At 41.1% G+C, this 26594-nt stretch overlaps 1 long non-coding RNA gene across 2 annotated transcripts; it reads left to right on the forward strand.

The window, feature by feature from the left end:
* LOC123384435 lies at positions 1-26508 on the forward strand. 2 transcript variants are annotated; one of them, XR_006595515.1, is made up of 4 exons: positions 1-136; positions 11488-12299; positions 20773-20843; positions 26371-26508. It is a non-coding gene; the product is annotated as an uncharacterized LOC123384435 (long non-coding RNA). The 2 variants fall into 2 exon arrangements; XR_006595514.1 differs by lacking the exon at positions 20773-20843.
* The last annotated feature ends 86 nt before the right edge of the window (positions 26509-26594 follow it).

The following is a 26594-nucleotide window of genomic DNA, read 5'->3' on the forward strand; positions in this document are numbered from 1 at the left end:
TGACGTTCCACTCTTCCTCCCACACATTTTACCCAGCACAGAGACAGGACGAACTGCCTCCGGGATGCGGAAACCAGCGATTATAGAGCCTGGGAGATGGTGTCGGGAGAGGGAGGTAGTGAGAGCCGAAGCCACAGTAAGAGTTTGGTTTGGTTTGGTTTGGTTTGGTTTGGTTTGGTTTGGTTTGAGAGAGGAAGACACATAATCCGAAGCAGGCTCCCGGCTCTGAGCTGTCAGCACAGAGCCTGATGCGGGGCTGGCATTCACAGACTGCGAAATCACTACCTGAGCCGAAGTTGGAGGCTTAACCGAATGAGCCACCCAGACGCCCAAGGGTTTTAATTAAAATGAGAAACTCTGAAATGAACTAACCTATAACCAAGTGCGTTTGTTCCTGAGTTCAAGCCCGGCATTGGGCTCTGCGCTAACAGTGTGGAGCCTGCTTGGGATTCTCTCTCTCTCCCATTCTCTCTCTGCCCCTCCCCCCTTGTGCTCGCTCGCTCTCTCTCTCTCTCTCTCTCAAAATAAATGAACTTTAAAAAAAAAGTTTAGGGGTGCCTGGATGGTGTAGTTGGTTGAACTTCCAACTCTTGATTCCAGAAGAGATCCCACAGTTGGTGAGTTTGAGTCCCACATCAGGCTCTGCACTGATGACATGGAGCCTGCTTGGGATTCTCTCTCTCCTTTTCTCTGCCCCTCCCCCGCTTGTGAGCGTGCTCTCTTTCTCCCCCCAAATAAATAAATAAATAATTTTTTTTTAAGTTTAAGAAATAAATAAATAAATAAAATGCACCATGAATTTGGGCCATGAACTTCTTTCTAAATAGCTATCTATTTTATTTGTAAAAATGTATTCCAAGGGAATTTTTTTTTAATTTTTTTTTCAACGTTTATTTATTTTTGGGACAGAGAGAGACAGAGCATGAAGGGGGAAGGGCAGAGAGAGAGGGAGACACAGAATCAGAAACAGGCTCCGGGCTCTGAGCCATCAGCCCAGAGCCGGATGCGGGGCTCGAACTCACAGACCGCGAGATCGTGACCTGGCTGAAGTCGGACGCTTAACCGACTGCGCCACCCAGGCGCCCCTTCCAAGGGAATTTTTAAATTTTTTTTAATGTTTATTTATTTTTGAGAGACAGAGAATGAGTAGGGAGGGGCAGAGAGAGAGGGAGACACAGAATCTGAAGCAGGCTCCAGGCTCTGAGTTGTCAGCACAGAGCCAGACTCGGAGCTCCAACCCACCAGCAGTGAGATCATGACCTGATCCAAAGTTGGATGCTTAACTGACTGAGCCACCCAGGCGCCCCCCAAGGGAATTTTTAAAGAATCCATAGTCTTTAGTATGTAAAAGTGTAAAAGAAAACACTTAAATGACATCTTCTTGTAAAAGTGGACTACATAGGGGCGCCTGGGTGGCGCAGTTGGTTAAGCGTCTGACTTCAGCCAGGTCACGATCTCGCGGGCGTGAGTTCGATCCCCGCGTCGGGCTCTGGGCTGATGGCTCGGAGCCTGGAGCCTGTTTCCGATTCTGTGTCTCCCTCTCTCTCTGCCCCTCCCCCGTTCATGCTCTGTCTCTCTCTGTCCCAAAAATAAATAAAAAACGTTGAAAAAAAAAAGTGGACTACATAAAATCATGAAAAATAATATATACATGTTTGGTTCAGTGTAGTTTAGCTTTGGAAATATGTACCTGTTGAAGCAGCATTTTCCCCCCAATTAGGGAATGGATTTTTTTTTTATACTTACTTAATGACACATTTTCACACAGATTTTTAAAATCTGTGACATTTGAATGATTAAAATTTGACCTCCGAATACCACAAAAAAGGGCTTTGACTGCCTACTCATTTAATACTTGTTCCTTAAGCATCTCTATTCAAGCCAAACTTCAGACCAAGCCAAGGTAAGTTTTTCCTGTAAGTATTGTTTTCCTAGACTGAAAAACATAATATGGTCTATCAGTCAGTTTTATATTCCCAGTACCTCCTAAAAAAACACAATTTATGGTAATCAGCCAGGAATACATGATGATTTACATAATTAAAGAATCCATCATAAGAAGCGTTATGGCACCTGGGTGGCTCAGTCATTAAGTGTTCAACTCTTGATTTCAGCTCAGGTCATGAACTCAGGGTTTGTGAGTTCCAGCCCCACATTGGGCTCACGCTGACAGCACAGAGTCTACTTGGGATTCTCTCTCTGCCCCTCCCCTGCTCTCTCTTTTTCTCTCTCAAAATAAGTAAATAAGCTTTAAAAAAAAAAAAAAGCCTATTTAATGGTTTCATGCCCATCTAGATGTCATATCTAGAACTATGAGTATGAATATTGTGTTATTTTTTAATAGAAGATGAAATCTTGTTACTTGTTAAAATATATATATATGTTATTTGTTAATGTGTTTGTCCCTGAGTCAGCGAAAGAAAGCAGAATTCTTCTGGTATTTATCTTGCTGTGTAATAAGTTACCCCAAAACTTAATGCCTTAAAACACTACTTTTTTTTTTTTTTAATTTTAATTTAGAGAAAGAGAGAGAGTGCAAGTGGGCGAGAGGGTCAGAGGGAACTTGCTGTGTAATAAGTTACCCCAAAACTTAATGCCTTAAAATGCTACTTTTTTTTTTTTTTTTTTAATTTGAGAGAGAGAGAGTGCAAGTGGGCGAGAGGGTCAGAGGGAAAGAGAGACAGAATCTTAAGCAGGCTCCATGCTCAGTGTGGAGCCTGATGTGGGACTCTATCCCATAACCCTGGGATCATGACCTGAGCTGAAATCAAGAGCAGGAAGCTGAGACTGAGCCACCCAGCTGCCCCTAAAACACTACATTTTTACTATCTCACAGTTTCTATGGGTCAGAAATTCAACAGTCATGTATGTGGTTGAGTGCTGCTGGCCAGGAATCTCTCATGAGGTTACAGTCATTGGAAGATTTGGCTGGAGCTGGAGAAACCACTTCCAAGATGACTACACCCAGTGGCTCTGATTGGTAAATGGAGGCCTCAATTCCTTCCATGTGGCTTCTCCCCAGGCTGCTTAAACATCCTTACAACATGGTGGCAGACACCCCCACCCCCAGGATGAGCATGAGACAGCAGGGTAGAAGCTTTAATGGCTTTTGTGGCCCAGCCACATGTCAAACATCATTTCAACAACATTTTGTTAGTTACAAAGGTTAGCTCTATTCATGGTGAGAAGGGATTACACTCAAGTGTGAATACCCGGACGCCAATACAATTGGAGAGTGCCATTTTGGAGGCTACCATAGTACTATAACACATCTGCAGGGTTTTCCTCAATGCTTAAAATGTACTAACTAAGGAATCACAACTATGGAATTATTTATTTAAGAGTTGTTTGAATAGGATTTCCACAGTACATCTTAAGGACACATTAATGCTCATGTTTTCTTACAAAGTTATTTGCCTTTAATGGCATACATTTTCACAGAAGACAGCCACAGAATTTAAACGTGAAACGAGTTTTATTGTGGGTGAGGAACGTTTTAGATGTTCTCCAAACTTTCTCTTTTCAAGCCATTCTGATCTTATCCCTTCCCTACTTGAGAGCACATAGTGTCTTGTCTTCTATGTGATAGTCTTTTCTTTCCCTATATACCAGGCTCTGCTCCAGCCTGAGTGACCTTCTCAATAGTCCTTGAAAGCATGGTTCTTTCCTGTGCTGTTCTGTGCTCTCTGCTGGGACGGTCTTTCTTACTCCCACCTGAGAAACCAGCACACTTGAAGACCCATCTCAAACGTCACCTCCTCACTGCAACCTGACAAGAAATCCCTGTTCTTCTTCCATTCGTCTCAGTTGTAACACTGTCATTTTGGTAGTACATGCCAGTTATTTGTATGCTTGTCAAACATCCTATGAGTTTATGAACTTTTCCAAGATAGGGACCATCTTTAGATCCCTAGTGCCTAGCCCAGTGCCGAGCCCGCGTAACTCAGCAAATATTTGTTGGGTTAGGGTCAAGTTCTTTACAGCGTTATTGGGCAGTGGTGCTTACTTTACCACTCTGGGGCAGCCAACTACAGAATTGTTTCCACCTGTGAATGAGGAGTTCCGCCGGGATGGATATTCACCAAATCGTAGTCACTGGTTTTTTAGGGTAGTGAAATTCAGGAGGCCCTCACTTTCCATGCTATTTTTGCATTGTTTGAATAATAGCATAATTTTTCATAGGGAATATAGCATTCCTACAGAAAAGTACAAAAAAACAAGTATTTATGAGGAAGTTTAACTTCCTAGTTTCCTACTTGAAAGTATGTTAGAATAACTTGTCAACTCAGTTTAAGTAATATACCATGAAATATAACATCCAAATAGAAGATTGCTTCGTGAAAATTGCTCAATGCTGTGTGTATGTGTGGTTTGTTTGTTTAGTATTAGTCTGGTTCTGTGAAAAATGTTGGTATTTTGATAAGGATGGCATTAAATCTGTAGATTGCTTCGGGTAGTATGAACATTTTAATAATATTGATTCTTCCAGTCCATAAGCATGGGATATCTTTCTGTTTACTTGTGTCATCTTCAGTCTCTTGCATCATTCTTATATATTTTCAGAGTACAGGTCTTTCCTTGGTTAAGTTTCTTCCTAGGTATTTTATTATTTTTGGTGAAATTGTAAATGGGATTGTTTTCAATATTGTGTTTTTAAAATTCAGCATTATTGCTGTTTATACCTATTGCATCAAAAAATAAAATCTTTAAAAGAAAACTTAAGTAATTTAAAAAGTAATAAGGAAAAATATTTGTAAATATGGCCTGAAAATATTAGAACAAAAAATTATGTACACATTTATTATGTTTACAACTTCATAAAAACATAGATACTATGAATAAGGATTGGAAGAGAATGTGTTTTAGGAAAGTAGTTTATCCAGCTGGTGAGACTGAGTGAAATTTTTCTCTTCCTTTTTTCTTCTTAAACTTTCTTTAATGTTGTAACACTGGGCTAATAAACTTTTCTTTTAAGGCCTGTTTTTATAATCACCGGAAAGGTAACATTTTTTACCATTTGAATTATGTTACTATCATTTTATTTTATTTTGTTTTTTTAGATTTGATTTCTAAATAATCTCTATACCCAGTGTAGGGCTTGAACTCACACCCCCAAGATCAAGATGTTACTGTCATTTTATTTTTTTATTATTTTTTTAAATGTTTATTTTTTTTGAGAGAGAGAGAGAAAGGGGGACAGAGGATTTGAAGCATGCTCTGCTCTGACAGCAGAGAGCCTGATGTGGGGCTCAAACTCACAAACTATGAGATTATGACCTGAGCCAAAGTCCGATGCTTAACCAACTGAGCTACCTAGGCGTCCCAAGATATTACTGTCATTTTAAAGAAAGGTAGCAGTTGTGTAGGGCACAGATGGAAAAACATAAAAATTTTTAACATGTAGCACCATCCTTGATTAAAATGCTTTTGAAAAGAAATGTTTTTCATTCTTATTTTAAAAAGCAATCTCATTTCCACCACATTATTCTGCCACCCCAAACCAGCCATCATTTGGGAGCCCATGTATGGACTTTATCTAAGAAAGACAAATGAGGGAGATTTGCATCACTTGGTCCTTATGACCATCCCAATTCTCAGCCCTCCCATGGAAGGAACTAGTAGATGCCTACCACTATTTCTTTGGGACATCTGAAATGGAGATGGAAAATGTGGTATAAATTGTAGAGAGTAGGCTTCCACCCTACGGGGTTCTGCAAGGGGAGAAAAGAGTTTGTAAAACATAGTTCTATGTATTAGAAAAGGTGAAGATTGTGTTGGGTTTTTAATACCCATATTTACTAATATTATCCTGACTGCATGTTTTAGGTTTCTGGAGCAGAGCAGATTGCTATTATTTACTTTCAGCCAACAACAGCCACATGGTTCCCCAGTGCCCAAATTCTTATCCCTGGGATGAATCAGAGCTGGTTAAATAAAACTCTACATATGAAGTAATGCATTTTATAGGTGAGGAACCCCCTAAAAATGCATCCGGGCACTTATACAGAAGGGAGAAGCAGTTGTACCTCTCCCCTCTTCTTTAGAGAGTTTCCTTAGAAATGCCATAGGAAGCATCCTGGATTCTTACTCTTAACCTTTAACCTTTTGGAATATAAGTAAATTTCTCCAGGGGAAAGATAAACCTGGTGTCTCCAGCTTTACTACCCAGAGATGCCTCCACAATACAAGTCTCATTCCTCCCCTTGAAATGCAAACACAAACACATACACATCCACGAGGTAAATCTCTGTAATTTACCTCCTGTGGATGTTACAGAGTAAATATTATATGTGTAAATTTTATGTGTGTATGGTAAATCTCTTCTGTATGTGTCACAGAGTTCACTCATTAATCAGTCATAAATTAACCTTCCAGGGCTTGATTTTAGTCCAAGTCCCCAGTACAATTTTCTTAGAAAGCCCAAACTGCAAAAACAAAAATATTTTCTCTACTGTTCCACAGATTGGTTAGAACATCCCAAGACTTGCATATCCAAGTTAGTGTGACCTTTCACATTTATGTCAATCTGCTGCAATTGCTAAAATTTCTGAAACTCTTCTTTTATCATTCTTTTGTGTTATTCTGACTACATAAGGAAATCAGCCTTGCTATTTATGGCCTAGCTTTGCTTTTGGCCATTTGAGCACACTCCTTGATCATACCTGCCATAACCTTTTTTTTTTTTTTTAATGTTTATTTATTTTTGAGAGAGAGACAGAGCATGAGCGGGGGAGGGGCAGAGAGAGAGGGAGACACAGAATCTGAAGCAGGCTCCAGGCTTTGAACTGTCAGCACAGAGCCCGACGCAGGGCTCAAACTCACAACCGCCAGATCATGACCTGAGCCGAAGTCGGACGCCCAACCGACTGAGCCACCCAGGCGCCCCCATACCTGCCATATCTTAAAGTTACTTTTGATGGTTTTGAAAAATCAAATCCAGTTCCAAAGGATAAAGATTTCTATATCATCAGCAATCCTGAAAAGAATGATTTAAAAAGAACATCCAAAAAGATTTCCCAAAATATTATGAGCTATACTAATATTTGAAGAAACAAGTGTATGGCCTCCCAAGGTGATTTCTCTGATAGGGACTATTTTCATTTGGTTATGTAAGTTTTGGGCTATTTTGCTTTTAATTCACATAGCTTTATATAAGGAACAGAGAAAGGTATGTTCTGGTCCTGACTTGATGTCACCAGCACTAATCCTTAACCAAGTGAAGGTAACCTATAAAGGTCACCTCAGTTCTCTCCTACAAGTGAATGGAATATTCTTTTTCCAATATCTACACCATTGCATTCTAGGAGCTGCCATAATACCTTTCTTTTTCCCTGAGGTATGAGCAAGACAGCCATGAGGATAGCTAGCTAATCCAATATTGGTGACTTGGGTTGAATGCATATAGATATCAGGGAGGCAAGAATTCCAGTGGCAATAATACCAAGTGGGCATGAGCAACCAGTCTGGCTGTCCATTCACAGCAGGCTCTCAGCCAGTGCCTGAGTGTGTAGGGAAAGGGGTCTGACCACTGGGGTGAAGAGTGTGCCAAATGAACGGTAGGCAGGGCTTCAGGGCAGAAGTGGAGGCTCATAAAGCAGTAGCCCAATGGCAGTAAAGACAGTGCTTCCTCAGTAGACAGGCAGAGGGATCCAGAACTCACTCCTAACAGCCAGGTTATCAGTCTATCTCAAATCCAAGTGTGGTCCAGCCACAAAAGGAAAGAACTAGATCTGAACTTCCCAAATGGTGTGCTTAGCAGACTGATGGTATTGCAAATGGTCAAGGTTACACCACGATCAGGATCCCTCAGCCTTCAGGTCAGCCAGGCCATAGCTAGGGACCCCTACCCATACTTGTCCATTTACCCCCGAGTGCTACTCCGTATTCTTATTTTCCGTGTCTGTGATGAGAAGCCGTGGACAAGTTCTTTCAGCCTTGAGGACAGGAGCTGACCAGTTTGGGGTTAGTTTTTGGAGATACAAAGTTTAATAACCTGAATACTCTTCCTCAATTGCTGTACTTGTGAGCCATAGACATGAAAGGTACCTAAGTGGATTTAAAAGATGATTAGGAGGCCTGATCCACAGAATTCAGGAACTAGTTGAATGCAGGCAATAAGTGAAAGGCAAGAGGATGGTTTCTAGGTTTCTGGTTTGAGTGAAGACACATATCATCTTGGGCCTTATTAGCAGCACTGAATTGAGAGCCAGTGGAATAGCTGCTTTGGTCATTTTTGGGTTTGAGTTAAAGTAGTTAACATTCTTGCCCCTTTCAGACAAAGCTTGATTCACTTCTGTGGGCACTTCTGGAAAAAGGCTACAAAATAGGGACGTTCACCTTTATTTTAAAATAATACACAGGGGCACCTGGGTGGCTTAGTCAGTTAAGCGTCCAACTTCAGCTCAGGTCATGATCTCCTGGTTCGTAAGTTCGAGCCCCATGTTGGGCTCTGTGCTGACTGCGCACACAGAGCCTGGTGCCTGCTTTGGTTTCTGTGTCTCCCTCTCTCTCTCTGCCCCTCCCCTGCTCATGCTCTCTCTCTCTCTCTCTCAAAAATAAACATTAAAAATTTTTAAATAATACACAAAATAGTACACAAAAAATAGTACAGTCAAACCTTGGATTGCGAGTAACTTGTTCTGCAAGGGTTCTGCAAGACGAGCAAACATTTCTAATAAATTTTAACTTGATAAACGAGTGATGTATTGCAATACGAGTAGTACCTGACACCGAATGTCACATGATCACAACTGAGCCGTTGTCCCCCCCCCCCCCCCCCCCGTCTCTCTGGGATTGTGGGTGATCATCTCCCATGCTCGGATGCTCGGTCTCAGGCTGTGGTGTTTGGCAGAAATCTGTGATTTTTTAGAATGTTGGAAGGTGCCCACAACTGGCACTAGTGTATTTTTTGTCACTTCAGAGTACCTACAGACAGTGCTTTGCTCATCCATACAAGAGTAAGCTTAGGAATGCTTTGCTTCATTCTAGGCCTGGCTGTCTGCCGGATATAGACCCTTTCCTCTACTGCCTTATTGCCAGTTACACTAAATACAGTAGATGGCAAGAGTTTATTAATACTGTACTGTAGCCAACATTGTGTCAACATATACAATGGCCCCCATGCAGAAGAAGGTTGAAAAGAAAGGGGTGAGAAGGAGATGATTACGGTGGAAGTTAAGAAGGAAATCACTGAGAAGTGTGAACAAAGTATGCGAGTGGCTGAAATTGCAAGATTTTATAAGAAGTCTACATCTGCATCTCTTATGCAGAGGAGGAGAAATCGGTGGAGGAATCCCTCCTTTCAAATGATTAGGGAGATGTGTACAATGTGGGAAACAATGTAAAGTTTTGTTGAAAAGCAGCACCCAAATAAAGCTGTAGCAGTGTGAGCAACGATTTTGTTTAACGACAATGCAATGTCACATTTCCGCAAAATCCTTTAAGAAAGGCAAAAGCAAGTGTCATTGGATAGGTTCCTTGTTAAAGTTGCACAGAAAGAAAAAGATTCCACTGAGCCAAGAGAAAGCGGTGATTCTGTTAGTGAAAGTCGTCCTACACAATAACCCTCCTCTCTCTTATCTCCCTCAAACCAGCCACGAACATTTTCAAAGGTAAGTGGAAGTTAGTTTTGTTATTTTTCTTTATATTTTGTGTTTTATTATTTTGTATTAGATTACAGTATTGTAATCATTTTTATATGAATATTTTTGGGTTGTGGAACAAAACATCTGAGTTTCCATTATTTCTTATGGGGAAATTCGCTTTGATATACAAGTGCTTTGAATTACAAGCATGTTTCTGGAAGAAATTATGTTCACAAACTAAGGTTTTACTGTATTTTTTCTTCAATTGAATGCTCTGCCCTAGTATTTCATGGTACCAGCTCTGTAGCAGCATACTAATTTAGAGCTTACAGCCTACTTTGCCTAGAATTACTACACCAGGGCTTTTGCCCACTTCGGTCAGAATTGGCTTAGGGGTACCTAGGTGGCTCAGTCAGCTAAGCATCTGACTTGAGCTCAAGGTCTTGATCTCATGGTTTCTGAGTTCAAGCCCCACATGGGATTTTCTCTCTCTCTCCCTCTCTCTCTGTGCCTTCCCCACTCTCTCTTTTTCTCTCTCTCTCCCTCAAAATAAGTAAATAAAGGGGCACCTGGGTGGCTCAGTCAGTTAAGCATCCGACTTCGGCTGGGGTCATGATCTCGTAGTCTGTGAGTTAAAGCCCTGAGTCAGGCTCTGTGCTGACAGCTCAGAGCTTGGAGCTGCTTCGGATGGATTCTGTGTCTCCCTCTCTCTGCCCTTCCATGGCTCATGCTCTGTCTGTCTCTCTCTCTCCCTCAAAAAAATAAACATTAAAAAATTTTAAAAGAAAAAATAAATAAAAATAAAAACTTTTTTAAATTAAAAAATTTGAAAAGAATTGGCTTAAACTGGGTGAGGCTGCCTGCCAGAGAGAGAGGAAGCACTTCAGCTGGGAGGGATGAGGGCAGGTTAGGACTGGCTGACAGTAACAGTAACAGCTGTCACTACTGGAACCTTTGGCACGAGCCACCCCCTCTACACATGTCAGCTCAATTAATTCTCACACAAACCTATGACTAGTTACTATCTCCATTTCACAAGTGAGAAAGCTGATTTTCCTAGAGATTATAGGAAAGAATTGAATCAAAAAGACCCAAATGCAAAGCTTTACCACAGACCAGTGAACTATTTAACCTCCCTGAGCCTCAATTTTCTCACCTTAAAAAAAAAAAAAAAAAAAAAACCTGTAATAATACCTACTTTGCTACATACCTGTGAGAATTAAATGAGACAGCACATGTAATATGCCTATCACAGTTTCTGGAATATAATCCACATTCAACAAATGGCCTATTATTTTTCTCATTCACATTTGATGCTAGACCTATAGCCCTCTTTAATTTACTCCCAATTTTCAGAACTCCCTGGGATAGACTGCATAAAGTCTTTACAAAGATGTCCCTGGTAACACGGGCCTGTGGATGTCACTTCACATGGCAAAAGGATTTTGCAGATGTGGTTAAATTAAGGATTTTGAGATGAGATTATCCAGGATTCGCTGGGTGGTCCACTGTAATCAAGGGCTCTTTATGAAAAAGAGGTAAGAGGATCAGCATCAGAAAAGGGAGCTGTGTTTCTAACTCCGTAAGATCCATTTGCTGCTTCTGACCTCTGGACTACAATATAATAAATGTATATATTAAACTACTAAATTTGTGGTATTTGTTACACTGGCAATAAGAAAGTAATGCATCGCCCAACTGAAAGAGGTGAGAGCGGACTCCAGGCTGCACACCTCCATTGACCCCAGTGTCCAAGCCAGACTGTTGCAGGGTACTCACTTGGCTAGCTGTCCCCGGCCCCTTGGCTCAGGCAGCCTCAGGGCTGGAGAAAGTAAACCTATGCAGCTGCGGTTTTTGAGTTTGAGGCTTTTTCTCCAAGAGATTTTTTTTTTTTTTAATTTAGGGGCCAGATATCGAGGAGAGAAAAAACATGCTACAGAGAAATATGAAATAGAAAATAAATACAAATGCAAGCTGTTCTGCTAGTTTTATAACCGCGACACACTGGTGCTGAGACAAAACATCACAAAGTTTCGAAGGTGGTGGTGTTCCTTTAGCACGGCTAAGTCTTCGGAATTCTGACTGCAGTCCTTCTTTAGGGGGGCATCACTGGGTCCTTGGCACAGTCCACGCTTTGAACCGGATTTGAACGGGAGAACCACCACGTGGTCCAGGTGCTAGCAGCGGAAGTGGGTGCGTTGGTGGGTCGCGTGACCCCAGAAGCTCCTCCCCTCGGTGCCGTAGGGTCCTCCAGGTCGTACTTCTCCAGCGCCTGAGTGATGTGCCCCTAGAGTCTGGAGGCACGTCCGGCTATTTGCGCCTCTTTGATCCTCGCCTTCCAGTGGCACGTCGCCCAGACTGCCCTGGCTTGGCTGGCCCTGGCCTCTTCCCGCAGCCCGTCACTGGTGCGGGAATAGGTGATCCAGGCAGGGGGGTGACCGTCCCCTTCCAGTGTGAAAAAATGCACCCAAACTCCGCCCCCCTTTGCGCGTCTCACAGCACGCACACGCAAGCAAGGACTGGAGTTGGGGATTCTTGAAAGAAGTGAAGCCTCCCAGCGTGCTGGAGGGGAACAACCTTCAGAGGGGGCGCACAAGCCAAGGAGTAACTGCCCCGCCGCGCCCGGGAGCCTGGCTTGGACTGGAGCGCGTGTATCAGGAGCCAGGGGCTCCTTAAAGGGCACCACACACACTAGCCCCTTCCTCTGGGAGCCAGGTAAAGTCTGTACGCGTACTCCATCCCGGGCCCCACGCCCAGAGCTCTCCTGGAGTAGGGAGAGATACGTGTGGTCCCTTCCACCAGACCCCAGTAATTTTCATGTATTCCTCTCAACAGACCTGTTTTTACCGAAGAAACCTTATTTTACCGAAGAAACCCTTCAAATGGGGCAAATGGCCAGTGTGTAGTGTGGTTCTGATGCTTACTTAGTCTGGGGCCCTTTCCATTATATTCCAAACGCTCCTTTTTATATGCAAATGAGGCCAACTGTGTCGGTGACACTTTCCTACAAAATGAAACAATGCCATAATTACGAAGGCTTGGGAATTAATGGTACTAAATGGGTAATTTGGGTTTAATGTTGAATCTTGGAGTAGGTGACCTAGGTCCAGAAAGAGTGGCTTTCCAAGTGTCACCTCTGCCATCTGGTGGTCAAATGACAATATAACTAAAACAAATGGGTATTAATACTATCATCTTGTACAAGTCATGCGTGCCCCCGAGGCTGGGTGAATGATTGGAGTGTGAACTCTTGACTTTTAGAGCCTGAGATGACAAAGTAAAATGTTAAATATACAAATAAAGGTCAGAGGCCTTCCATGATAATCTCTGCTTAGGGTGAAGAACCTCATGGTTTACAATGGAAGAGCCCATTCATCCATTTATTCAACGAATATTTATTAAATCTTGTCTTACGTCTGTTTGCCAGGAAACCGATTCTAGGCAGAGATTTGAATGAGAGAGGGTTTCTGGAGAGTGCTCTCGAGAACAACCCCTGGAAAGGCATGAGGGAAAGAGAACTAGTCAGAAAGGATTGAACTGGGATGAATTTGCCACAGAGGACTTAGCCAATCCTACTGGGAGCTCTGGAGTTGGCTTGGCAAGGGACAGAGCCTCTGTCCCACATCCATCAGTAATTTGATCACTGAGTTGTATCAGTTGACACTGGCCGTAGCTAGGGGAACGAGTGCCTTGGTCCTAAAAGGAGGATCCAGGAAGCACACCACACCATCCACTACAGACCCCTACTGCTTCTTGGGCACTGTGCCATGGTCTAGGGATGTGCTATTGAACAAAACAACATCCCTGCCTCCAAAGGTACCCAGGGGTGCAGAGTTAAAGAATAAACAAATAGGTAAATGTTTAAAAAAGCAGGAAACAAAATTGTTTTATAGCTAGTAAATGTATCCTGTAAGATTAAATAAACAACAAAGAAAAATCCTTGCTTTTTATTGGTGGCAATAAACAAGGTTGAAAATATTTAGGGTGAAAAGTGCATTCACTCTCTGATGATGCAAAAATTGGAGATGAAGGACAAAGTTTGTCCAAAAACAGTTCTAGAGAAACTTGCCTATGAAACGCAACCAGAGCAGTGGGAGATCACTTTGGCATTCATCTCTGCATGGACTGTAGCTCCACCCAAGACTCGGTAATGGGGTTTTCCGTCTATGCCGTGACCTGCAAGTGTTCTGAGCTATTGGTAAGAAGGCTGCCCATAGGCAGGGGTCATTCCTGAATGCAGCATGGGGTGCGCTGGCTGCTGATTTGGGGTTCTCAGACATTGCACTTTGGTACAATCAGGAAAGGCAGGTCCTTGGTGCCTGCTTAGGTGGAACCAGGGAAGTCCCAGTGATGATTCTGCTCCCCCATTGGCTGCCACCCCACCAAATACTGTTGTCCTGGCCATCCCCCCTTTTTTCTTTACAGAGAAAAAGTACTTGGACTTGCCTGTTTTCCCAGGCTGCTACTTCTAGCATGACAATGCACTCTATTCCTTGAGCTCGTCAGGGCTTAAATATTTGAAATGCACAAAACTATTTCTCTGCCATGGGTTTCAGAAAAATCATGTGAGACTTAAAAAGCCAAAAATGACCTTCCTTGTCCCCTGGTTTGGTTGTGGTGTCCGTTCTCTGAGGCAAGACGGATGGAATTGTCTCAGAGGTTTGGGTGAAACAGAGGACCACAACGGGTGCTGCTGACAGTTCTAAAACATCTCTTCAGAGCTTCAGGTGCTGGCCTTCACACATCCCTGTTTGATGTCCTGCTATCAACTCCTCTCTCTATTTGCCTCGCTTCTACCTAACTAGCTCCTCCTTCTGAATTCTGTCCTCCAGCTCATGCTTAAGTCAATAAGTGACTAAGTAAGTCTAAGTAAGCCTAAGTAAATAAGTGACTAAGTAAGCAAGTAAGTAAGTCTAAGTAAGTGGGAGCCATTCTTTCCTTCAGCCTCCACTCCCTCCCCGCTGGTTAATCATCAGGTTTTAGACAGTTGCACATTTGCTGTCACTGCTGCAATTCAAGACACTGCTAACAACCTCCTTACTTGTCCCTGGAGAATAGAGTTTCTTAATCTGAGCGCTATTGACATTCGGGACAGGATCATTCCTTATGAAACTGTCCTGTGCATTGTAGGATGTTTAGTAGCATCCTGGCCACTACCCACTAGATGTCAGTAGCATCCCTTAGTCGTGATGATCAAAAATGTCTTCAGACCACTACAGGCCAAGCCATATTGGAGCCTGCAGTAAGAGGAAAAATGTGTGCCCTGTGTACATTTACCAAAAGGTCCTCTCATATTTTGAACCGAGTGTGAAAAGTTAATGAAAGGTTTGCAACAACGAAAAGACTGAATTCACTCTATGCTGATGTAAAATTTGAAGGGGGAAAAAAAAACAACAAAAAGAAGACATCGGGAAACCAGTCCACGAGAAACTTTGAAACAAGACCCAGTACAAAATGAAAATACAGGTCTCCTTCTTCAAAAATTATGACGAATTTCAAAACAGTGACAGAAGAATGTTAAACCAAGTATGGGGCCTTTTGAAGCGTGGGGTCCTTCTGAACATGGGGCCCTAGTCAACTGCACGGGTCTCACACTTGTGAAGCTTTCCCTGAACCCCATGTTACCCAATCTTCCTGATGGGGAATGTGACAGCTGTGTGGGCCCTGGGAACCCCAAGCCTGATTGGAAACAACTGTTCGCATTGCACAATAACACAGCATCCTAGAACACACAACACGGTGAATTCTTGGCATTAATTTTGATTTTTAAAAAATAATTGCACTAAAATATTATTTATCTTGATTATCAAGGATTTGGGCCCCCTCTTAAATTTTGCCCCTCACTTTCCGCACCCCAATCTGAGACTTTGTCAAATGCTCCCTGCTGATCTAGAGGAGTGGTTCGCAAACTTTGGCCAGTGTCAGAATCACCTGCAGAGCTTGGTAAGACACAGGCAGGTGGGCCCCACTCCCAGTTTCTGATTCAGGAGGTGGGGGTTGAGGCCTGAGGATTTGCATTTCTAACAAGTCCCCAGATAATGTTGAAGCTGCTAGTCCTGGGCACACTGAGAACCATTACTTTCAAGCCATCCTTCATTTGCCAGCGAGAATGGTATTTCCAAAATAGAAGTGACTTCTCTGCTTAACTCTTCATGGGTCCCCATGGCCTATAGAATACAATAGATGCTCCTTGGCATGGCAGACATTACCCCAGAGGCTACCTTTCCAACCCCTTCTTGTTTCCTCCACATGATGCTCTGCACTATGGGACAGGATGACTCTTACACATCCTTGAACACTCATATCATCTGTCATGCCGAGAAACCTTTCTCAAACCTCTAGGTTGAGCTAAGTGCCTTTTCTTTGCCCTCCCACCGCACATCCAATACGACAAAGTCAACATTTAACTTTGTACTGAAGTGTTTATGTGAATGTCTACCCCATCAGATGGCAGGAGCCGGGAAAGGTTATCTTTATTCCTCTAGTCCCCATTTACCTTCTATGGCAATAGAATTTACCAGTTCTATTTACCAATAGCATCTGATGAACTGAACTGAACTGAACTAGCCGGAACACCATTCTGTTACAGTACAGTGAAAACAGAGAAAAAGAACATAACCTTGAGGGGCAGATAGAGATGTAAGTGCATAAGGGGAACACAGCTGAGTGTCAAGAGTCTTGAAGCTTAAAGATCTGCCAGTTTTTCAATGGTCTATGCATCTAATACTTTTTTTTTTTAATTTACATCCAAGTTAGTTATCATATAGTGTAACAATGATTTCAGGAGTAGATTCCTTAATGCCTCTTACCTATTTAACCCACTCCCCCTCCCACAACCCCTCCAATAACCCTGTATTTGTTCTCCATATTTAAGAGTCTCTTATGTCTGAACCCCTTCCTGTTTTTATATTATTTTTGCTTCCCTTCCCTTATGTTCATCTGTTTTGTATCCTAAAGTCTTCATATGAGTGAAGTCATATAATATTTGTCTTTCTCTGATTAATTTCGCTTAGCATAATACCCTCTAGTTCCATCCAGGTAGTTGTGACTGGCAAGATTTCATTCTTTTTGATTGCTGAGTAATACTCCATCGTGTGTGTGTGTGTGTGTGTGTGTGTGTGTGTGTGTGTGTGTGTATACACCACATCTTTATCCATTCATCCATCAATGGACGTTTGGGATCTTTCCATACTTTGGCTATTGTTGACAGCACTGCTATAGACATTGGGGTGCATGTGCCCCTTCGAAACAGTATACCTGTATCCCTTGGATAAATACCTAGTAGTGCAATTGCTGGGTCATAGGGTAGTTCTATTTTTAATTTTTTGAGGAACCTCCATCCTGTTTTCCAGAGTGGCTGCACTGGTTTGCATTCCCACCAGCAGTGCAAAAGGGATCCTTTTTCTCCATATCCTCACCTACATCTGTTGTTATCTGAGTTGTTAATGTTAGCCATTCTGACAGGTGTGAGGTGGCATCTCATTGTGGTTTTGATTTGTATTTCCCTGATGATGAGTGATGTTGAGCATTTTTTCATGTGTCGGTTTGCCATCTGGATGTCTTCTTTGGAGAAGTGTCTATTCATGTCTTTTGCCCACTTCTTCATTGGATTATTTGTTTTTTGGGCATAAAGTTTAATAAGTTCTTTATAGATTCTGGATACTAACCCTTTATCTGATATGTTGTTTGCAAATATCTTCTCCCATTCCCTCAGTTGCCTTTTAGTTTTGCTGATAGTTTCCTTCACTGTGCAGAAGCTTTTATTTTGATGAGGTCCCAGTAGTCCATTTTTGCTTTTGTTTCCCTTACGTCTGGAGATGGAGACATGTGGAGTAAGAAGTTGCTGCAGCCAAGGTCAAAGAGGTTTTTGCCTGCTTTCTCCTTGAGGATTTGGATGGCTTCCTGTCTTGCATTTAGGTCTTTCATCCATTTTGAGTTTGTTTTTGTGTATCGTGTAAGAAAGTGGTTCAGTTTCATTTTTCTGCATGTCGCTGTCCAGTTTTCCCAGCACCACTTGCTGAAGAGACTTTATTCCATTGGATATTCTTTCCTGCTTTGTCAAAGATGAGTTGGCCATATGTTGGTGGGTCCATTTCTGGGTTCTCCATTCTGTTCCATTGATCTGAGTGTCTGTTTTTGTGCCAGTACCATACTGTCTTGATGATTACAGCTTTCTAATACAGCTTGAAGTCCAGGATTGTGATGCTGCCTGCTTCGGTTTTCTTTTTCAAGGTTGCTTTGACTATTTGGGGTCTTTTCTGGTTCCATACAAATTTTAGGATTGTTTGTTCTAGCTCTGTAAAGAATGCTGGTGTTATTTTGATAGGGATTACATTGAATAGGTAGATTGCTTTGGGTAGTATTGACCTTTTAACAATATTTGTTCTTATCCAGGAGCATGGAGTATTTTTCCATTTTTTGTGTCTTCTGCAATTTCTTTCATAAACTGTCTATTGTTTTCAGTGTATAGATTTTTCACCTCTTTGGTTAGATTTATTCCTAGGTATTTTATGGGTTTTGGTGCAATTGTAAATGGGATCGATTCCTTGATTTCTCTTTCTGTTGCTTCATTGTTGGTGTATAGGAATGCAACCGATTTCTGGGCATTGATTTTATATCCTGCAACTTTGCTGAATTCATGAATTAGTTCTAGTAGTTTTTTGGTGGGATCTTTTTGGGTTTTCCGTATAGAGTATTATGTCATCTTCAAAGAGTGAAAGTTTGACTGAGTCTAATACTTTTTAATGCAGAGATAACCCTTAATGTGTTATTGATGACCTCTAGATCCTATTGATAGCGATAACTGTATAAGCTGTGAAAGAAAACAGCTAAGAAAGAAAAACATGAAACCCTGGTTAGAACCAATAACAAATGCAGCAAGAAAGAAAGAGCAACAATAGAATAGGATAGTCTAGGATGACACAGGTAGAAAAACAGAGCCTGAAAGAAAAAATTCTTACACTCAGAGGGAAAGCGGCGTTTTTTCCCCACTAAAAGTTAATTCTTACTAGGTCAAAATTCTTCAATTATATCTATTACATTGAAAAAGCACCAAGAAGGGCACCTGGGTGGCTCAGTGGGTTAAACACCCGACTTCAACTCAGGTCATGATTTCACAGCTCGTGAGTTCAAGCCCAACATCAGGCTCTGTGCTGACAGCTCGGAGCCTGGAGCCTGTTTCAGATTCTGTGTCTCCCTCTCTCTCTGCTCCTCTCCCACTCACACTCTGTCTCTCTCTCTCAAAAATACATAAATATTAAAAAAAGGAAAAAAGAGGGGTGCCTGGGTGGCTCAGTCGGTTAAGCGTCCGACTTCAGCTCAGGTCATGATCTTGCGTTCCGTGAGTTCAAGCCCCACGTCGGGCTCTGTGCTGACCGCTCAGAGCCTGGAGCCTGTTTCAGATTCTGTGTCTCCCTCTCTCTCTGACCCTCCCCCATTCATGCTCTGTCTCTCTCTGTCTCAAAAATAAATAAATGTTTTAAAAAATTTTTAAAAAAAGGAAAAAAGAAAGCATTGCAGACTCTGGGTCTGAAGTTCTCTCTTCCAACAAGAGAGCAGGATGCAGGATTGAAAATGCAAGAGAGGCTAATGTCCGGGAGAAGACAAGAGCCCTGAATAAGGGTCCTTGCTCCGTTTTTATTAGGATCGGAAGGCTTACAAACGTGGTGAATGGGAGTGCACAAAGAGACAATGAAATCATGAACATTAACTCATGGGTGTGAGGGAAAGGGGATTTTGAAGACACGCAGTGTTAGGGGTTTGGGTCAATACAAAACAAAATCCTGGCACCAGGCAGAAGGTTGTTTACAGCAGACATGGGGGGGGGGGGGGAACCATCTCTGTTTACCTAAACTGGCCTAGGGGACAAGAAAGACAAAGCATGCTACCTCAGGGTCTAGAAGGCACCTTTCTTTTGGTAATTAGCTCCACTCTGGGCAACTTTGCCCCAAGGCTGTCCAGAGCCCTATTTACCTGTTCACCTAATTTGGTCCTTCCTTCCTGTGAAAGCAGCTTTCTGCTATAGTACTAAGTTGGGGGGGCATTTCTGCTCTGAATACCTAATCTTGTTTACCTCATCTTGAATGTTTTCACCCTGAGATTCCCTATTCCTATACCTTTGTCCTATGCTGGGACTTTTGCTTCACTTCACCTATTCTTACTCACCTAATCTTGTTTACCCAGTCTTGGGTGTATACATCCTATGGCATTCTAATTCTTTATGCCTTGTTAACCCATCAGTGCAGGCTCAGGGAATTCCTAAACTTATTCCCCGCAAGAAAGAAAAAGTACCAAGAGATCAATTGGTTTCATTGCTTTAAAATGGGTTTTGGGGTGCCTAGGTGGCTCAGTGAAGCATCTGACTTTGGCTCAAGTCATGATCTTGACATTCATGGTTTTGAGTCCTGCATTGGGCTCTGTGCTGACAACTCAGAGCCTGGAACCTGCTTCAGATTCTGTGTCTCCCTCTCTCTCTCTCTCTCTCTGCCCCTCCCTCACACAAGCTCTGTCCCTCTTTCTCAAAAATAAATAAACATTAAACATTTTAAATAGGTTTGAAGAAGTATTTTACAATATAAAAGATTAACACTAAACTTCAAAGTGCAAAGCTACCATATGAATCCGTTTAAGTGAAATTTGTTTGGATACTTGGCTCTTGATGTCATGGAAAAGGGATGGAAAATATGAAAATCACAGTACCTCAAAGGAGAGAGTGATCTGCAATCTACCATGGAAAATGTTAGATGTCGTTTGGGATAAAGTAAACCAAAATCCTGGCATAAAAGTATTGCCCATCAAACTTTAAGAAAGGAAGCGACATGGTGATGCTTCAAATTCCAATAATGTCTCTGGGAAAAGTGTGTTTGTAGTGTATTTCCAATATAATGATTTCCATCATACATCTTTGTTGCTTTCCACACCTTTTTAAATAGACACATTCTTGTTAGGGAAATCTGAATATAACCTTCCTCGTTGGAAATTGTGACTGCATGCTTATGGAATAATACTGCAGTGGACACAGAGGTCCTACTTCAAGGAAGTACTTGCTGCCCAAGCTGTTCAGAATTTGGTGACCAGATAGCCCCCAGCTATCGCTCCAATCAGGGTTTCCCTAAACTATTGCCACGCCCAAACACACACCCTTCCATCCAACCGTTGATAAACTGATAGCATTCTTGGTATATTTCAGGTCACTATGGGACAACTCTGATTGAGGTCGTATGTGCTCTAGGACTCCCCATGGCATTTCCTGAGGCTTCGGTGAGCCTACATCACATTTCTCTCTCCAATCCTACCTCTTCACCTCCAACAGAAAGGTGGTCCCTAATAAATACCCTGAATGAAACCCCCATCTCACAGAATACAGATGTGTTCACAGAACTAATTGGAGGCATATATTGACAAGTTTATGGAATATGACACATTTGTGGTTCTTTACCTCTTTTACTAATTAAGCACCAGCTAGAACATGGATAGATGGATAAATGGATGGCTGGATGGATAGATTGGTAGATAGGTAGATAGACAAAATAGATACACCAATAGATCTGTCAATATCTATATTTAGATGATTTTTCACTCTGCAGTCATTCTGTCTCTGTCTCTTTTTTTTTTTTTTTTTTTTTTTTTTTGATGTGGGATGGTCATGGGATTTTCCAGTCATTACTCCTCCCTCCAAGTAATAGAATCAGGAAATGACATTCAGAAGCAGAACTAATTATTCACTCATTCATTCAGCAAATATTTAGTGAGTGCCTACTCTGTGCCAGGTCTTTCGGTTTCCTAGTGCCTAATGATACAAAGGACCTGAGACATATTTTCTGTTCTCTAAGGAAATCCATCTGACATTGAGGAAAAGCATTGCTAGGGGCTTGAACGGAGGAAACACTGGTCATAGAGATGGGACAAAGAAGAAGCCAGAGGTTTCTCAGGATGTAGAAGTGACTGTGCAGTAAACAGGTGGCATTCCAGCCATTTCCGGCAGAGGGAGCACCACATGCAAAGACTTGAACACATGAAACAAATCAGTGCCCTTGGGGAGGGGAAGTCTTCAGTTTTCCAACATCCTCTCTCACTGTACACCCTTTTCTAAGAGTGAAACACTTTTGACTCTTCAAACTGCCCATCTGGATTAGCTCCTTGTCCTTTGTGTCTTTGTTAGAACTGTACTTCCTCCAGGAATTCTTCTTTGATTCCTTCAAAACTAGGCTGCACAAGGGGTGCTGGGTGGCTCAGTGGGTTAAGTGGCTGACTTTGGCTCAGGTCATGATCTCTTGATTCATGGGTTTGAACCCTGTGTTGGGCTCTGTGTTGACAGCTTGGAGCCTGGAGCCTGCATTGGATTCTGTGTCTCCCTCTCTTTCTGTCCCTCCCCTGCTTGTGCTCTGACTCAATCTCTCTCTCTCTCTCTCTCTCTCTCTCTCTCTCTCAAAAATAAATGAACATTAAAAAAAAAAATTTTTTTTTTTTTTTAAAGCTGGGCTACAAGAGTCTGCTACATGGTCCCACAGTGTCCGGTATATCTACCTAACACAACCTCTATTATACTGTGCTTTAGTGGCCAATTTACTTGACATTTGCCTCTGACTATACTGTAACCTCCCTGAAGGCAGAGGCTACTCACTGTTCATTATCAGATCTCAGCACAGTGCTGAAAAGATGAAAGGTACTGTTTGTTGAATGACAAAATGAAAACTGCTAAGTGCAATAGAGTTAGGAAGGTATTTTATTTATTTAACAAACATTTATTCAGTGCCCACTGTATACTAGGCATCTCCAGGCATTGAAAATGGCAGGACTAAATAGAGCAAAGAACCTCATGGAGTTTATATTCTACTGGGAAAGACAGACAATACACAAACTGCTATAAAGTAATATAAAGCAGGATTGGGGGAGGAGAAGTTTCTTATATCATATAAAATAGTCCGAGAAGGGGCACCTGGGTGGCTCAGTCAGTTAAGCGTCCGACTTCGGCTCAGGTCATGATCTCGCAGTTCCTAAGTTCAAGCCCCGTGTCGGGCTCTGTGCTGGCAACTCGAAGCCTGGAGCCTGCTTCGGATTCTGTCTCTCTCTCTGCCCCTCTCCCACTCACCTCTGTCTCTCTCTCTCTCTCTCTCAAAAATAAACATTAAAAAAATTTTAAAAAATAGAGAAGACTTTAGTCATGAGGTTATATTTGAGCAAAGTCACAAAGGAAATGAAGGAATGAGCTATAAATATTTGACAAATAGGATATATACAATACAAACATCAGCAATACTTCTTAAAATTACCCCACTAATGTTGCCTCTATATCATGACTAATTTCTTTCTCTCAGCTATTGCGGGTAATGTCAGAAAGGATTTTTGTTAAATTCTCACTTTTATTGTGTCTATCCCAAGCAAAACATCTCAAGGTTCTTTATTTCACAGTCTATTTTATAAGGATTCCTGAGGTGGTCAGGAACTCTGTTTCTAAAGCATTTTGAAATCATAGACTAACAATATCTTCTATCAGTACAAATATTTTATCTTTTGTTAGTTGGCAGGCCTAGGCAAGAGCAGTTAATATGGCCACTGAACTGATTTAATTTCTGTGAGAAGCTTAAATTTCCAGGGTAAATTCAAATCTGTGATAGCCTAGCCTCTTTGGCAACTTTTAGTTTAAGTATAAATGATTATAAAATTATATCAGAGATATGCAAGGTGTTTCTCCAAGATCTGTAAGGGACAAGGAGAGTTCCTTGGTAGGGGTTATGTAATCACAGGGTTCTCTTTTCACGGAAAGGAAAGACAGTGGCTATGTTAGTGCTGCGGTGATATAGAAAGGGCAATACAATATTGTGTAAAGATTAGGTGGTGACCCGCTGAGAAGTGATGAGCGTTTTCTATCAACAGAAGAATCTATATAGCATGGGAACCATTACGTTTGGTGGAGACCTTAAAACAAAATCAATTGAAGTTTTTACACCTTTTCCTACTGCTGTCACACTGTCAGACAAGGTGGCTATGTTTTGATTACTCAATGAAATGCTGAAATAAACAATAGATCTCTGAAGATTACCAGGTATTTGAATTAATACTGCTAGTGTTTATTCATATTTTTCATAAACAAAGGGAAATACAGATTGTGAATCTAGGATCCTAGGAAACACATTTTGACAGAAAGTCATTGTACCAATCTTTGTGATTATACATGAGCATGTTTAAAAAAAAAAAAACTTCAAAAGTATACAATCCTAGAAAGTACACAATCCTGCATATTTGATTTTGAGAAAGACATTTTACATAAGCATAATTTGCCTAAGAAGATAAACTCTTTTTTATTGTCAGTTTTTTTTTCTTCATCCTAAATTTGCCAAAAAAAGAAAAAAAAAGAAAGGAACTCTCATACAGGTTTTGGAGAATTTTACAATTTGAAGAATTTTAGACAAACCTGATATTCCTATTTTCCTTTCTTTTATAGCGAATGGAACAATTCTTGGTCTTGCCTACTAGTCATTTAGGAAACTGAAAAATAGTTCAGTCACAAAAGGCATCTTAACAGCTTTATTATTCAGAATTTGAGGGTTGAATTTAGAAAAGGCAACAGACAGATTGCCAAGAGACAGATTGATAAATATCTAAAGACTAACAATTTGCAGCAAAGTTGTAAAAACGTTACAGTAAACAATGATTGCTAGGAATTTAACTTTTTTCAAAAGTAAGGACTCTTTTTTTTTTTAAAGATTTTACTTTTAAGTAAGCTCTATACCCAATGTGGCACTTGAACTTAATGCTGAGATCAAGAGTCACATGTTGTTCTGAGTGAGCCAGCCAGGCATCCTAAAATAGGGACTCTTAAAAAATAATTTAGGGGGCGCCTGGGTGGCTCAGTCGGTTGAGTGTCCGACTTCAGCTCAGGTCACGATCTCGCGGTCCGTGAGTTCGAGCCCCGCGTCGGGCTCTGGGCTGATGGCCCAGAGCCTGGAGCCTGCTTCCGATTCTGTGTCTCCCTCTCTCTCTGCTCCTCCCCCGTTCATGCTCTGTCTCTCTCTGTCTCAAAAATAAATAAACGTTAAAAAAATTTTTAAAAATAAATAAATAAATAAACGTTAAAAAAAATTAAAAAAAAAAAAAAGATTTAGGACTATGTCAAGAAGTACCATGAGTGAGCAAAAGAATTTAGTGACTTCTGATCTGTACCTAAAACAACATACCCATTTTATAGAAAAAAAAAAGATCAAAACTCTAATATTACTCCTTTTGTAGATTAGTCACATAATGGTCTGCAGTAAAGGATTTATTGATACACCTTTATATGTATTCATTGCCACATTCATATACAGATCTATAAATATGCAAATAGGTATTCATTTTAAGCCTTTATGGTTTTAGAATATAAGTAACTTAGTAATAAAATAAATGAAACAATGTATATATCACAGTAAATTTACCATCTAAAACTATGACTGAGGCACCTGGGTGGCTCAGTCGGTTAAGCGGCAGACTTCAGCTCAGGTCATGATCTCACAGTTTGTGAGTCTGAGCCCTGCATCGGGCTCTCTGCTCTCAGCGCAGAGCCTGCTTTGGATTTTCTGTCTCCCTCTCTCTCTCTGCCACTCATGCACTCTCTCTCTCTCTCTCTCTCTCTCTCAAAAATAAATAAGCATTTAAAAATAAATAAATAAATAAACTATGACTTTCTTAAAAACAGAAAAGCATATGCATTATCATTGTGTATATACCTATGTTTTAAAAAAATATTATATTGTCACATTTATCCAAGGTAACTAACTTTTCTTTTTTCCAGGCACAAAAGAAAGGTAAAGAATTGAAAACAAAATGCTGTCTATTTTTTTTCCTTCAATATTTGTTTCACATAATTTTAACAAATCTGAGGAGGAAAAATAACTAAAATGTGTGTATCATCCAAGTGTATTTGCCGATTTTGTTAATCTATTGTCAATTTAAGCGATAAAGGTAACTTAAAACTACGTTTAGTGACTAATGTTTTATATTTGTTTCTTCTTCTAGAAACTGCCTATACATCCAAAGATTATTTATTAATTAAATTAATGATTTGCCTAAGGTTTTGAAGTTAGTTAAAAATCTGGAAATGATAACATAGCTAACACATTAAATGCCTATCATTGTAGCATTGTAAGAATTTCACAAAATTATGGGGCGCCTGGGTGGCGCAGTCGGTTAAGCGTCCGACTTCAGCCAGGTCACGATCTCGCGGTCCGTGAGTTCGAGCCCCGCGTCAGGCTCTGGGCTGATGGCTCGGAGCCTGGAGCCTGTTTCCGATTCTGTGTCTCCCTCTCTCTCTGCCCCTCCCCCGTTCATGCTCTGTCTCTCTCTGTCCCAAAAATAAAATAAAATAAAATAAAATAAAATAAAATAAAAACGAAAAAAAAAAAAGAATTTCACAAAATTAAACCTTTTGAACAGACAGTCATTTCATTCCATTTAGTTGAATACAATTTTATACATGTAACTTTTTACTTAAAGCAAGTTGTGGAAACAGTGGTAATTTACTTAATTCATAAAACCAAATTAAAAAATTTAAGAAGTTTGAATCATAAGAAATTTAACCCTGGTCTTGAACAAACAAAACTGTTGGGCTGACATTTTTATATGGTAAACTAATTTTTAAAGACGCTCAATCATGACAAAAATTATTCTTTCGTCCTAAAATTAAAGGCTTTTCTTCTCACCTCATAGCGTTATGCAGCCTATTGTGTAGATATACTTTTTAGTGCCAGTAAGAAGAAACATAGTTTAATAACCTTTTCTTTTCTTTCTTTCTTTCTTTTTTTTTTTTTAGATACTTTTGACTGCTTGTCTGGACTATTCTTGGGCTGAGCACATAACAACTGAATGCTTCTTTAAAATTATTTAATCTCTAAAGTTTCCCAAGAGAAGGAAAAAGAAGAAGAGAAAAGGAAAGAAGAGGAAAGGGAAGGGAAGGGAAGGGAAGGGAAGGGAAGGGAAGGGAAGTGTAGGGGAGGGAAGGGGAGGGGAGGGGAGGGGAGGGGAGGGAAGGGAAGG

This window comes from Felis catus, chromosome A3 (genome assembly GCF_018350175.1).
Source record: "Felis catus isolate Fca126 chromosome A3, F.catus_Fca126_mat1.0, whole genome shotgun sequence".
In the NCBI taxonomy this organism is placed as follows: domain Eukaryota; kingdom Metazoa; phylum Chordata; class Mammalia; order Carnivora; family Felidae; genus Felis; species Felis catus.